The sequence below is a fragment of the Lissotriton helveticus genome, chromosome 12, assembly GCF_964261635.1.
Source record: "Lissotriton helveticus chromosome 12, aLisHel1.1, whole genome shotgun sequence".
Taxonomy (NCBI): domain Eukaryota; kingdom Metazoa; phylum Chordata; class Amphibia; order Caudata; family Salamandridae; genus Lissotriton; species Lissotriton helveticus.
This window is the reverse complement of record NC_136073.1, coordinates 580,345,857-580,361,609: the sequence shown is the minus strand read 5'-3', so window position 1 is coordinate 580,361,609 and position 15,753 is coordinate 580,345,857.

Genomic DNA, 15,753 nt, shown 5'->3' with positions numbered 1-15,753 from the left:
AGGTAGATGATCATGTGAGTTTCATGAACACCCTATGGGCTGATGAGAGTTCTATGGCAAGGGAGAGGTGCTCATACCACTGATTTCAGCACTTGAATTGAAGGTAATGTCTGTGTGGAGGGAAAATAGGAACAGAGAGGTAGACGTCTTTGAGATCTAGACCCACATCCAATCCTTTTCCTGAAGCAGATCCTGCAGGAGGGCAATACCCTCCATCTTGAAATGGTGGTAAACCACCCAGGGGTTGAACTTTCTGAGGTTAAGAACCAGTCTCTTACATTCACATTTGTTCTGAACTAGAAACACATTGCTGCAGGAACCTTTTGGGTGTTTAAAGGTTGGCGCAATAGCCTTTTTGACAACGGTTCCTGAATCTCGGCGTCTACCAAATTCATGTCCTGATGGTGAAAAAAGGAGGGGGGGGGAGAATTGAAAGGCACCTGAGAAAGTTCTAGATGGTAGCCCTGAATTGTGTCCAACATCCAACAATCTGTCGAAATCATGGACCAATTGTGAGTAAAATGATGCAATCTACCCCCTAGAGGTAGATTCAAAAGAGGAAAAGGAATCATTACTGCAGATTGATTGTTGGAGGCTTGATTACCCCTGTTGATGCCTCTGTAATATTCTTGGAAGCCCCTGGACCTTGAGGGGTAGAAGCCCACCTGAAAGGGGTCTTGCCTATAGCTTCTGTGTCTAAAGACAAAACATTGTTGAGGACCTTTAGAGTTGAAACAGCCCCCAAACGTCCTCTCCCACTACCAGCCTGGCCAAAAAGGGGGCCTTGTCTAGTGAAGTGAAAGTGTTCATAAATTTCCAATGTCTTTGACAAATCTGTCCGGGCTCACCTGTAGACAATTCGTCTACCTAGGGGTCAATCCTCATTTGAACTATTTACATTGTTCAGATGCCAGGGCACAGTTGGTGTTGCCTAGCAGACAGATCGCACACTGGGTCCACCCCACAAGTACCTCTGGATATTTGGGGGTGACCGTGTCCTGTGCGAGGATTGCCAACTCTAGCATTTTTGCCAAGGGACCTAAAATATCAGGCAATTTATCCTGAGGACTCTCTACATATACCCTTTTTGGGATCTTTGTAGAACTTCTTAAGGAAAGTAAGCATAATGGAGTCAATGTTAGGAGTTAGTGCTGTTTTTTTGTGGAAGGGCAGGCCTGGGGCACTCTGCTCTGAGTCTGTACCAAACCTTCAAATTCAAAGCTCTTGCAGAGGTGGTGCTGCATATTGTCTGCAACAGCGGTTGCTGGAACCCAATCAGAGGACCTGGGATGAATGATGTCTGAGCGCTCAAAAGTGAAGGAGTTTGGGGGAAGGGGACAGGAGAGTGAAAAACGTTTTTTTTTCTTGGGAAGTTTAGCGGCTTGGGACTGGTGAGGGGAAGAAGAATTGTCGGTATCAGTGTTGGGGGATGGCTGAGGACCAGAAGAACTTGAACGCTTCTTGGCACTATAGGTATGTTGACCTAAAACCCCTTGGGACAGCTTATTATAGGCATCTGAATGTGGCCACGTAGACTCTGTCTCAGGGATAGAAGGGGGTTGGGAGGAGCCCACTGGCAGGGTAAGAGAGAGGCAGCGGGGCATCCAGAAAGCTCATCAAGGTGTTGTGAAATAGGTTGAAGGGCCGAGGTCAGGGCATTCTCAAAAGAGCGTTGGACCGAATGGTCAATCACCTCCACAAGCCCCTCGTCATAATAGTAATCTTTATCATCATTAGGCCCATAAGCCTCCAGGCCTTGCTCAGAGGTCTCGTAATCAGACATGGCCGCCAAAGGGAAGCAAGGGTCAAGGGTGTGTAAAATAGAGGGAGAAACAGACCCTGATAGTTTTTGTTGCAGCCCTGGAAAACTCTGTTATGCAGGACATCAATGGGAGCTCAACTGGTAGCAGGCCACAAGGTCAGATGTAAATAGCAGTCCCAAAAAATATTATTGTGGCATATAAGGGAGATTAAACCCCCTAAATCAGGAAGTTTTCAGATTTTTATATATAAATCCTCCAAAGTCCGAGAGAAAAACGCGTTGGCAAACTTTCCAGAGGTAGGCGTGTGTAGTCCAATTGGGCTACACACACATTTTTGCTCCCAGGAGGGGCTGCCAACCAAACCGCAACTGCGAAGTAAGTGCAAGGGGGGATAAGACGCAACACGCTCCATAAATGAAGGGGAAGAAGCAGACTGAACAGCGGTAGCGAGTGTAATGGGGAGACCAAGTGCTCAGGAGAAACTGCAACAGCATAGTTAGAGTGACAACACTACCGTACTAGTAGCGTGGCAGCCCAAAGGCATATATAACAAAGCACTAAAGTTCATACACACAAATGTACAAAATGGAGAGGCAATTATGTTAACTGCGGAGCAGCAAAGAAAGAAGCACTCAAGATGGTGCCTCACTGTTTAGTATGTTATGGCTATGCACTATTGGTGGGCTGTTTAGGAGGCGTGGTTCAAAGCCTCTTGTGAAATGAAGTCCAAATGTGTGTGTTTACTGTTTTTGATTGGATGCTATTTGGAGTAGTAGAGATGGAGAAAGCATAATCAGAGCCTCCGGTCCTACCATAAGAGTCTTATTCGGCAGAGAGAGCAGCAGCATCTTTGAACTTACCAGCATCTGCAGTTCCCTGGATTCCAGAGGCAGCAATTCCAGTGCATCGTCTCATCCCAACATCAGCAGGCACCTCTCTCCGATGCCATCGACCACCTCGACGGGCACCACCCTGAAAAGAAAAAGATAATAGACAAGCCAGTTAAGAATTCAATAGCGTTGACTAAGGTGTGACACTCAAAAAGAAAAGACGTGCTTAAGATTTTCACCATCATTAGCAAAGAGACAAATAAGCTTCTAGCACACAAGACTTCCATTGTTGGATTGGCCTTCTTCAGCAGTGCACAAAGTGTGGGCCACATAATGTCGCAAAGAGGGATCATATGAAGATGGGCATTCTAAAGTCAGTGCACAAAGTATGAGTCACACAATACTGGACACAAGGGGTGCTTGTATGAAGCATGGCATGTGCAAACAGTATGAGTGTGTGCGACAAATTGTTTGAATAAGTGAGAAGTAATCCACCTAGTACCTCAGCACCTAAAAACCCATGAAGGATGCTTCATGGGTTTTAGTGCTATAAGTACAGAAGTTAATGCAGATAGAGTATTTCAGAAAGATGTTAGTAGAAAAGTGTCCAAGTGATAAATTGCAGATGAAAGGCTCGGTGTGACGGGGATAACACGATTGATTGGAGCACTACACCTTCCACAAACTAGTAATATTCAGCTTGCAGTCCAAAATTCTCAGAATTCAAACACTCTCAATTATATTTATTCACAACAAAATAATTATAATTAATTATGAATCTGATACTGCTAACAAGCATTGCCACCATCAGTAGGTTTGGCCTGTTTTAGGTGTATGTTTATTGTTATGTGATATGTCTGTATGTAGTAACAGAAACCTCACAAAAAAGGTGTTCAAATACTTGCAATTGCTTTGATTTACTAGTGAAAAGTGTCACTTAAAGTGCCACACATTTGGTAGTAGAATGTCACTTATGCACCAATTGAAACTAGAATAATGTAACAAATCAGAAATCTGAAAGCTTGACTGCTGTGTAACTACAGAAGCTGCTTTGCGCAACCTGCAGTCCTAATACCACAGAAACACCTCCGAACTAAACAGCTTTAAGACAAAAAAAGGTATTTCTATAGGGACCCCGCCCCCTAACGAGGCTGATACATCCTTGTGATTATCTGCTTCTTTAAAACATTAACAGCTTTTCCTTTCTCTCATCATTTCATAACTTCTTATCTTCAACCAAGCCCACTTTCCTTTTTTGCCCCATTTGGATTGTTGTTGATGGAGCGAGATTTAGAAATACATTTATTTCAGCTCGTGAAGTTAAACTTCCATAATAAATTAATATTATTAATAAAGAGTGCGGTGGAAATTACTAACCAACCTAGAGTAAAAGTTGCATTTACATGAACACGTGGGAAACTAATATGTGTGCTCATAAACGTGCATTATGTTGCATTTGCATGTGTGTGTAAAATAATGATTTAATCCTGTCTATTGTCATGTCAGAACTAAATGCGGCCGTTTATTAATGGCATGTGCTTATTTCTGTGTGCTCATGTTTTGTTTTTCCTGTCTTAAATGTTGCACGAATCTGTTTGTTGCTCTATTTGCTTATGCTAGATAACATAGATTAATGGGTTAATAATTAGCAAAGGTGGGTGGGTAACAGAACAAACTTTATTTCTTGCATTAATTATTCTTTTGTGTTTGTTTACACACTAGTTAACGAAAAGAGGTTTGAGGCCTAGTGCATCCAAATGTGCAGTTGGCAGAATTCTGTTCAGTGAAAGCAAGAGCCCGGTGTGGAAAGTTCCTGCCAAGTTTCTAAAAGGAGAAAATATAAACGTGGTTGTACAAATGAACTGACTGTACTTTTGGTCAGCGTGGCCAAGGCCAGGAACCGGCAGAAAGATTGTCAAGCTAAGGAAGTCACAAACAATTTATTTAAATGTTGCCAACTGGAGGAAGCTTTGTGACTTGAAAATAAAGGACAATAGACTCTAAGAAAGAGTCGGAACTGGGCTCCAAAGAATGTGATGACATTATGGTCCGTCGTTTGACAGCCAATCAGAGTTCTGAATGGCAGAAAAGTATTTAATTTTTCTTAGATTAAGCTACTTAGAAAGGTATAAAAACTGTCCCCCTGGGAGGGAAGTTGCTGCTGCTTGCTGTTTACCAGTTGGACGTGTCGTGCTGTTGGACTTTACTTGGAGCACGTAAGAATCCTTTAGGGCTTAATGACTTTTTCCCTTATTCTTTAATGGGGCAAGTGTAGCTAGGGACTTAGAGTTTAGGTGATGCCAAACTACTATTTCTATTTTGAATTATGCTATTTGATTTTGCTTGAAACTGTCATTACTTTTTGCAAAATTCTTAATAATAATGCTTGAATAAAAAGATTTCTAATGCACCTTCTTTGAATAAATAATTAATAAATAATATATTTGAAAAACAAGCTGGACTTATTATTTCATGTGTTTAGGTTACCATTAGCAGATCTATTTGCCTCAGTGGCTTAATTAATCATAGGGTTTATTAAGTGTGATGAAGTAGTTTTTCTGCAGATGTATATAAATGTATATATTATGTGAATAGGTTTATTAATTAGGTCACATGATTCAGTTGCTCAAAATATGTCATGTTAGTTTATGGGCCTTGTGAATGATTTATGATTAATGGTGAATATTGTAGAATTGGGTAGTGTAGTTTGTGGCATATTTTCTATAGGGGCGCTGGATCAATTCCCTGGTAGCAGAGGATGGTTGCTATGGTAACCGACATGCTACATGGTAATTACATAGGATCGATGTTTAACATATGTTGAGTTTTGTTCACTTGTTATATGTAGTCGAAAGGTTTTTTCCTGCAGTGTGAAAAATCCTAGTTGTACCGGTACAGAGTGGTGTGACATGAGTGAAGTTACACAGTATATTTGATCTGTTTCAGAATAGTGGTATTATTATATCATTAGTGTTGTGGTTGTACAACACGTGTTAGGGTTAGGTGTGTTAGGTAGAATGTATAGTAAGGATTGCCTATGAAATCGTAGCTTTGAGTATAGGGACAAAGAGCCCGTTCCAAAACTCACTGCGAAAAGAGTAATAGAATATATTCAAACTTGAGTGAAGGGTAAAGTAACGTCGTTTATTTTACTGGCGATTCAGGATTTCTATGGTTGGTTAAAGTCCTGCCAGGATTTCATGTATGTGTGGTTAAGGAAACTTTCCGTTTGAAAGTGCGTAAATGATTTTGTAATCACGTTCGAGTCAAACTTTGAATTGCTACTTTATGTACATTCAGAGGGAAACGAAATCGTTATTATTTGTTTGAAGGGTAGAGTAAAGGTTTACTTTATCAACGAATGTATATTCTGTGAGAGTAGCGTCGTCTATTCCACACAAAAGAATACTTGCATGATTGTAAAAACTGTCACTTTATTTTAATGTAACAGACAAATGGTTTGTTCTTTTTGTCGTTATTAATTGAATTTCAATGAAAAGATGTTCTTAAAATGGCGCTGTGAAAAGTTTTTGTGAAGGAGGGGTGAGCTCTGAGAGTGAGACACGAGAAGCCGCAGCGGCTGTGTAAGTCACAGGGTCCGTGCTGTGATTGGTTAACATACGTCACAGCTAGAGCACTGATTGACTCATGTGACTGAGTCAAACTGTAGGCTGATTAGCTCTTTTGGAAGGCTCCATTTCTATTGGTTGAGCAAGGTAGTGACGTGGCTTAACCTGATTGGTTTGTTGGTGTGTTTCGTGCACAGATTGGCTAATTTGACGGAACAACCAGGAAATATTCACGATCATTTTCAATTAAGCGGATTTGATTAAAACATGAGTTATTACTACAAGAAAGAAGAGAAAAAGCTTACATGGCTTCAAAAATTGCAACGTTTTATTTCACCCGATAAGAAAATTGAAACGCGAGGTGGAAAATTACTTCATAAGTACAAAACACCTGCAGCATATATGGAAGGTGAATATGGTTATCATACTTGCTTTTGGTTTGATGCTTGGATGCAATATACTCAAAACGATGGTGTTTTAGCCTGGCCGGAAGATGGTTCATTTAATATGAGAATTTTGAAAAACTTAAGAGAAAAAATGACAGCTCTTGTGCCGAAGCCTAGACCAACACAATTTGAAGCTTTAGTTGAATGGGAGGATGAGATGATTCAACTTCAGCGGGAAGCAAATGGTATCATAAGACCTCCAAAATCATCAAATTTTAAACAGGAAACTCATGAAGATAGAATGCGTCGGTGGAGACAGGCAGATATGTATGATGGTCTCTATATAGTGAGAGAAATGATTACAGAAATACCAGGTCAAAAGAATATCCAAAAGAAAAATAATACTGTTATAGATAGTGAAACAGAAGATCCAGTTCTAGAAGAAATTTATTTAGCTAATAAAAAACAGACTCCTGTAAAACCAGCTTGTTCTTGGTCTACTCCGATGGTTTCTACAGGAACCACACCAAGTGCTCCTCCATTAAATGAAGAATCATCCAGATTGTACCCGAATAATTCTAAATCTTTTGAAACTCCTGAAAGGTTAGAAACAAGAACAAATTTTAGTGTTCATGATGAAAGCAGAAATTTTCTTGAAACCCCAATGAGAAGAGAAACTCCTAAAAATTCAATGGGAGCTGACAGATACTTCAGAATATTTACGATCAAAAGAGGAATTAATTCGACAATTAACTAAAGGCATGGAAGCAGTGACAGTTCCAGTAACAATTGGTCCTGTTCAACCTGTTTTTGATCAAGGAGAAATTAAGCAACCAGGTTTGACAATTCCATTAAATGCAGAAATTCAAAAAGTAGCTGAAGATTTTTATTCAGAATTAACTGAAATACATCGAGAAAAAACGAGGATGCCTGACTTAACTTTTAATCCAGATTCATTATGCAGAACACCAATGGGTGCAGAATCAAATACTGAATTTACCAGAGAAAACAGATTCTATTTCAAAACTTGATGTTGCAAGACTAAAGGCAGATTTAGAAGAGTTAATAATTGGCACAATTGGTCCTGACAGTTTGAAGCATTATCAAGATCATGAACTCTTGTTCATTTGCAAAAGCATCCAATGGAAAACAAAAAATAAATATGATCAATTGGAAGAATTGGCTGCAGAAATGGAAATTGATATTAGTAAACAAAAGAATTTGGGAAAACACTACAGATTCGATTTTTCTGAAAAGGACATTGGAAATTTCAATGCAATGGGAAGAATTATGCATATAAAAGACTTGATTGTGTACATCAAAAAATTGGGTGCCTTGAGTAAATGGAGAGTGAAGTGGACCAAAAAGAAGGAAGAGGAAAGGCAAGAAAAGTTAGCAAAACAGTTCCCAATGAGAGAAATTTGCGGGTGGTGGTTATGTTCATGTTCCCTGGTCAAGACAGGACATTTTGTTATTCACAAATGATTTCCCTCGGCTGAGAGAAAAGCCAGTGGAATGGTATTGACAGGTGGATAGATTCATAAAGGTATCGAAGGTTCTGTGGATTGATCTTGATGGATTCTTTGACATTGTTGTCCCGTCAGATCTTTGGACAGAATGCAAAATTGCTGTGAGTTGGCCCAAGTTAGAACCAGCTCGAGACAAAGAGACAGGTGCTCCATCGTCAGAAGTCATGGGACTGTATGACAAGGTGATTTACTGGTTAATACAAAAGATTCCCCCAAAAGAAGTAGATTGGGTAAAAATAGACAGAACAAACCAGGAGCCAAAAGAATCAGTTCATTCATTCTATGAAAGGTTACTGTTGGTTTTCAAACAATACAGTGGCTATGAAAAATTAAATGAAAAGGACATGAGTCATTTCATTTACAGATTTGTTTATGGTCTTAGACCTGAAATTGGTGAAATGATTAGGAATAATATTGTCGGATGGCAATCAAACTCAGTTGATGATATTTTGAGAAAAGCAAAATACTGCAGTGATGAATTAGACGCCAAACAGAAGAAATTAAAGGAGAAAGCAATGTGGGCACAGGTGAAAGTAGCTGAACATCAGATTGCAAACCTACAAAAAAAAAATGTAAATTTCAACCAGAATCAGGGTCAGGGAAAATTTAAAGGAAACTTTAATAAACCAAAATTTAGTGTTAACATTGAGGAGCTGAAACAAAAATGACCTTGTTTTAATTGCGGCGAAATTGGACACTGGAAGCGCGAGTGTAAAAATCCGCCCAGAAATTTGAAAAATGCATCATTAAATCCACAGATGCAGAATGATGTAAATCTGCAGCAACAGCTACAGCGACAGCTTAATGAGTTGAGTCTTCAGCAACAGCTACAGCGACAGTTAGCGAATCAGCAAAGTCAGATTTCACAACCTCCTCTCCCAAATTGTGGAGGTGGTCAAAGATACTGTTCGGATCCAGGATTCAGCGGAGGTGATCAGGTAATAAAAACACAAAAAGTAAATGTGCCAAAAATTTCTGGACAATTTTTGTTGGCAGAAAACCAAGGGAGTGATTCTGATGACTACTTATGACGGTGCCTGAGAGAGGAGGAAGAGTGTGTACTTGGAGCCACTCTTGAGGTTGACCAGTCTGGTCCATTTGAAAATGGTAAAGTGAATGATGTAGAAATCACTTTTCTTGTGGACACTGGTGCTACCCGTTCTACTGTTAGATCAGTGGAAATTCGTTCTTTACTGTTCCTTTGCATCCAGAAAGTCAGGAAATCTTTGCGTTCAGGTTCCAAGGTCGCACATTAGCATGGTGTCGTATTCCTCAAGGGTATACAGAGAGTCCTTCTATCTATAATGAATTGTTAAAAAAATCATTAGAAAATCTAAATTTACCTGGAAGATCAACATTGGTTCAGTACATTGACGACCTTCTTGTTGCAGCAAAAACAAGAGATAACTGTGTTACAGATACAATTACTCTTTTGAATCACCTGGCTGATGAGGGACATAAAGTTTCACCTGCAAAATTGCAGTTTTGTAAGCAAGAAGTAAAATATCTTGGTCACAGAATTGCAAAAGGAACAAGACAAGTGACAATTGAGAGAATTAAAATGATTCAAGGAATGCAGCCTCCAAAAACACAGAGACAATTCAGAATGTTTCTAGGAATGGTTGGCTATTGTCGTCAATGGATTAGTGGATTTTCGGTAATTGCGAAACCACTGCAGAGACTGACAAAATCAGACATAAAAGACCCAATTGTCCTTACAGAAATTGAGATGGAAGCTTTTGAAAAGCTAAAAAGAAGTTTGTGTGAAGCTCCAGCTCTGGGCATGCCAGACTATGAAAAAGATTTGGAGCTGTACTGCAGTGAAAGAGAAGGTTGTACATTGTCTGTATTGATACAGAGACATGGTAAACTGAGAAAACCAATTGCATACTTCTCAGCAGTGCTTGATCCAGTTGCAAAAGCATTACCAGGCTGCTTAAAAGCAGTAGCGGCAACAAGTGTAAGTCTTGAGCAAAGTGAAGGAATTATAATGGGATTTCCTGTAAAAGTCTATGTTCCCCATTCAGTTGAAATTCTCCTTACCAAGAGCAAAACGCAGCACTTGACAAGTAACAGACTTACCAAGTATGAAAAGATTATTCTGGGATCAGATAATGTCTCGATAGCAAGATGTGTGAATCTTAATCCATCCACATTATTGCCTGATGGTACTGTAACAGAAATCAGAAATGAAAATGATATTGATCATGAGTGCTTGGATGTTTTGGAATATTGTACCAAGCCAAGGCAGGACATTAAGGATGTTCTGTTGCCTGTTTCAGATTATGTTTACCTTGTTGATGGTTCTTGTCTGAGAACAGAGGAGGGCTTTTTGAGAGCAGCTTGCTCTGTCTGCACAGTTGCTGATGTTGTGGAAGCATCATGTCTTGAAGGAATTCGTTCAGCTCAAATAGCAGAATTGATTGCTTTAATTCGTGCATGTGAAAGAGCAATACATTTGAAAATCACCATAATAACGGATAGCCAGTATGGGTACGGAGTTGTGCATGATTATGGACAGCTCTGGTCTCAGAGAGGCTACTTGAAATCTGCAGGATCACCAATCAGAAATGCAAAATTAATAAAAAGATTAATTGATGGCATTCAGTTACCAGAGAAAATTGCTGTTGTAAAATGTGACGCGCACAAGAAATGAGACGATTTCATTACCAAAGGAAATGCTTACGCAGACGAAACTGCAAAGTACTGCGCAAGAAACAATTTTGCAATTAATCGGGAAAGGAATGATGAACATGCTTTGAGTTCATTAATATTAACATCAATAGTTGAGACATGGCAAGAAGTCAAAGATTTACAAGATGAAGCTGATGATGAGGAGAAAAACACATGGTTGAGAGCAGAATGTAGACAGCGAGATGAGGATGGAATTTGGACTTACAAAGATGGCAGAGTAGTTTTACCAAACTGCTTGATTGCTGACATGGCCAGGATGTATCATGGCCTGGGACATATTGGAAGAGATTCGATGGTTAGACTTTTCAGAGAGACTTGGTTTGATACCAAATTCAGAATGATCGCTGAATCTCTTTGTCAAAGGTGTTTAACTTGCCAGCAAATGAACCCAATCAGGAAAACCATTGTGGGAATGGGAACCATAGGACGGGAGGGTGGTCCATTCACTAGGTTACAGATGGATTTCATTGAGATGCCACCACATAACAAACTGCATTATGTTTTGGTGTTTGTCTGTTTGTTTTCAAGATGGGTTGAAGCGTTTCCCACACGTCACAACAATGCAATTACTGTTGCAGAGTTACTTTTGAGGGAGATTATACCAAGGTACGGTTTCCCAGTGACTGTGGAGAGTGATCGAGGAAGGCATTTTGAAAACAGACTGTTAAAATTGATTTGTGAAGCCTTACACATTGAGCAGAAGTTGCATTGTGCATACAGACCAGAGGCATCTGGAGTTGTTGAGCAAATTAATGGAACGATCAAGAACAGAATTGCTAAAATGTGTCTAGCTACAGGTATAAAGTGGACAGATGCTCTTCCACTTGTTCTGATGACTCTAAGAAGTACACCAGATAAGAAGACAGGTTTAAGCCCACATGATATTCTTATGGGCATGAGACAGGCATTCATACCAGTAGGGAAATTGTTGACCATTAATGATAGTGCCATTTTAAATCATTGCAGGAAACAGTCTGATGTCGTGACTTCTGTGTCTAATCAGGTGGGAACTGAAGTACAGTCAAGAGAAAAAGAGCAAGCACATGATCTGTCACCTGGTGATTGGGTGAGAACAAAAGTTCACCGAAGAAGAAACTGTTTGGTACCAAGGTGGCAGAAAGCAAGGCAAGTGATTCTTGTGACAACAAATGCAGTGAAGTGTAGAGGCATAAATAGGTGGATACATGCTAGTCATACCATTCGTGTGCCTATACCTGAAAACTCAGATGAAGAAAGCGATACCACAGCTGATTCAGATTCAGAAGAAGAATCAGAAAGAAATCCAGATTCTGAAGATCGACAGGCTGGTCGACATCTGGAAAATTCATCTGTGAATGGAGAATTAAATGAAAAAGATTTGGAGATCATAGTTGTAGACTCTGAAAATAATGAAGATCTGCTAGAAAAAGAAGCAGCAGAAGAGTCTGATCAAGCTCAGTATCAAGACCAGGAAAGTATTGAAAAGCAGAAAAGAAGCTCTGAATACAGGAACAATAAATCCGAAGCTGGGAAGTTGAAGGTAATTGAAGAAGAGGAGGAAAACGAATTGCCAAGTACCAGTTATAGAGATGATGTTCCTAACGGAGTGAGGCTGCCTAGTAGAGAAGAATCTGAGTCTAGAATTGAAATTTCTGACACTGATACTGATGAGAGTGATGAAGATTCTCAAATAAGAAAATTCAGAAATAGAGCTTGGAGAACAGAATGTAATGTGACAGAGCCAAAGAAGAAATTACCAAGAAAAGGTGATAACTGGCCAAGTGAAAACGAAGGGATGAAATTCAAGTTGATAAAGAAATCCAAGGAACAGGTCAATGAAATAACTAGTCAGAAAGATCCTGAAAAGAAAAGTGAGACAGGGAAGAAAATAGAAGTTATTAATCAATCAATCAATCAATCAGAGCATTTGTATAGCGCACTACTCACCCAGAGGGTCTCAAGGCGCTAGGGGAGGGGGGTCCGCTACTGCTCGAACAGCCAGGTCTTGAGTTGCTTCCTGAAGGCGAGGTGGTCCTGGGTCAGGCGGAGGTGGGTCGGGAGGGAGTTCCATGTCTTGGCGGCGAGGTAGGAGAAGGACCGTCCCCCTGTGGTGGCTCTTCGGATGCGGGGGACGGCGGCGAGGGCATGGCCGGTCGATCGGAGCTGGCGTTTGGGAGCGTAGAAGTTGAGACGACTGTTGAGGTACCCTGGGCCTTGGTTGTGTAGGGCTTTGTGTGCGTGGGTGAGGAGACGGAAGGTGATTCTCTTGTTGACCGGGAGCCAGTGCAGGTCTCTCAGGTGTCCGGAGATGTGGCTGCGACGGGGCATGTCCAGGATGAGTCGTGCTGAGGCGTTCTGGATCCGCTGGAGTCTCTTCTGGAGTTTGGCGGTGGTTCCGGCGTAGAGGGAGTTGCCGTAGTCCAGGCGGCTGGTGACGAGGGCCTGGGTGACCGTCTTCCTGGTCTCGGTGGGGATCCACCGGAAGATCTTACGTAGCATGCGCAGGATGTTGAAGCACGACGAGGAGATGGCGTTGACTTGTCTGGTCATGGAGAGGGAGGAGTCCAGGATGAATCCCAGGTTGCGTGCGTGGTCTGTTGGTTTGGGTGCGCTGCCTAGGGCGGGGGGCCACCAGGAGTCGCCCCAGGCGGAGGGTGAGGATCCCAGGATGAGGACTTCTGTCTTGTCCGAGTTCAGTTTCAGGTGGCTGTTCTTCATCCATTCGGCTACCTCTTTCATCCCTTCGTGAAGGTTGGCTGTGGCGGGGTCGTTGGTGAGGGAGAGGATCAGCTGGGTGTCATCGGCGTAGGAGATGATGTTGAGGTTGTGCTGGCGTGCGATGGCTGCGAGGGGGCTCATGTAGACGTTGAAGAGGTTTGGGCTGAGCGAGGAGCCTTGGGGAACGCCGCAGATGACTTCGGTGGCTTCAGATCTGAACGGGGGGAGGCGGACTCTCTGTGTCCTTCCGGCGAGGAAGGAGGTGATCCACTCCAGTGCCTTCTCCTGGATTCCGACGTTGCTGAGACTCTGTACTAGTGTGCGGTGGCAGACAGTGTCGAAGGCCGCGGAGAGGTCTAGGAGGATGAGGGCTGCTGTTTCTCCGTTGTCAAGCAGTGCTCGGATGTCATCGGTGGCTGCGATCAGGGCGGTCTCGGTGCTGTGGTTGGCCCGGAATCCAGACTGTGAGAGGTCGAGGGATCCGTTCGTCTCGAGGAAGGCGGCCAGCTGCTTGTTGACGGTCTTCTCGATGACTTTTGCAGGGAACGGGAGGAGCGAGATGGGGCGGTATTTCTTGAGGTCGGTGGGGTCGGCTGATGGCTTCTTGAGAAGAGCGCTGAGTTCGGCGTGCTTCCAGCTCTCCGGGAAGGTAGCGGTGTCGAAGGAGGTGTTGATGATGTCCCGCAGGTGGGGTGCGATGACAGCGTTGGCCTTGTTGAAGACGTGGTGGGGGCAGGGGTCGGTCGGAGATCCAGAGTGGATGGTGTTCATCGTGCGGACGGTGTCTTCGGTGCTGATCGGGGTCCAGGCGCGGTGGGTGGTGGTGGGGGCGGTGGTTCGGACGTGGCGTGCGTCAGTTGAGTGCTGAAACAGTTGTGTATGTCTGCGATCTTGTTGTGGAAGTAGGAGGCGAGGGAGTTGCAGAGGTCTTGCGAAGGGGTGATGTCGTTGTTTCCGGCGTTGGGGTTGGAGAGCTCTTTAACGATGTTGAAGAGTTCCTTGCTGTTGTGTGCGTTGTAGTCCAGTCGTTCCTTGAAAGCAGTTTTCTTGGTGGCGCGGATGAGTTGGTGGTGTTTTCGGGTGGCGAGCTTGAGGGCAGTCATGTTGTCCGGTGTTGGGTCTCTGCGCCAGGTTCTCTCGAGGGCTCGGTAGTTCTTCTTTGAGCTCTTGAGTTCGTCGGTGAACCATGGGGCTTTCTTGCTGCCGGGTCTGCTGGGCGGGGTCCTCAGGGGGGCGAGGTCGTCTGCGCAGTCGCTGATCCACTGCGTGAGGTTGTTGGCCGCTTGGCTGGGGTTCGTTGCGTTGGTGGGTGGTTTCTTGCTCAGGGAAGTCGCGATCTGGTCGGCTGAGATCCTGTTCCAGTTTCTGCGTGTAACCTGTTGCTGGTGGTGGTGGATCGTGGTCCTTCTGAAGCTGAAGTGGACGCAGCTGTGGTCCGTCCAGTGGAGTCCGGTGGCGTGGCTGAAGGTGATGTCCTTTTTGGATGAGAAGACGGGGTCGAGTGTGTGTCCGGCGTAGTGGGTGGGGGTGGTCACCAGCTGCTTGAGTCCCAGGTTGGCGAGGTTGTCCAGCAGGGTGATGGTGTTGCGGTCGTTGTTGTTCTCCAGGTGGAAGTTGAGGTCCCCGAGGAGGATGTAGTCAGCGGAGAGGAGGGCGTGTGGGCTGATGAGGTCGGCGATGTCCTCGCTGAATTGTGTGCGTGGTCCCGGGGGTCTGTAGATGAGGGTGCCTCTGAGGGTGGTCTTGGGGTTGATGTGGACCTGGAAGTGCAGGTGCTCGGCGGGTGCGAGGGAGTCGTCGGTGTTGGTCGTGATGCGGATCGTGTTTTTGTGGATGATGGCGATGCCTCCTCCGATCTGGTTGATACGGTCCCTATGGATGATCTTGTAGCCGTCTGGGATGGCGATGGCGATGTCGGGCGCTGAAGAGGCGTTCATCCAGGTTTCCGTGAGGAAGGCGACGTCTGGTGAGGTTGTGTCGAGCAGGTTCCAGAGCTCGACGGCGTGTCTGTGGACGGAGCGGGTGTTGAGCAGGATGCATTTCAGGTGGCTGCTGCTGTTGCTCGTCTTGGTCTTGGTCGGTGCTGGAGAGGTGCAGGTCCGGATGCAGGTGAACTTGCAGGAGTGGCAGCAGAAGGGTCCGTGGGTGCGTCTCGGGGTGGCTCGGTAGCAGCCCGGGAATCTACCGGCGTTGAGTGCGTAGAGTTCGGTGGCGTCGTAGGTCCGGCGGGTGGGCTGGTTTCTGCGGGGGCCAGGGATCCTGGCGCTGGGCGCGGTTCAGGCGCG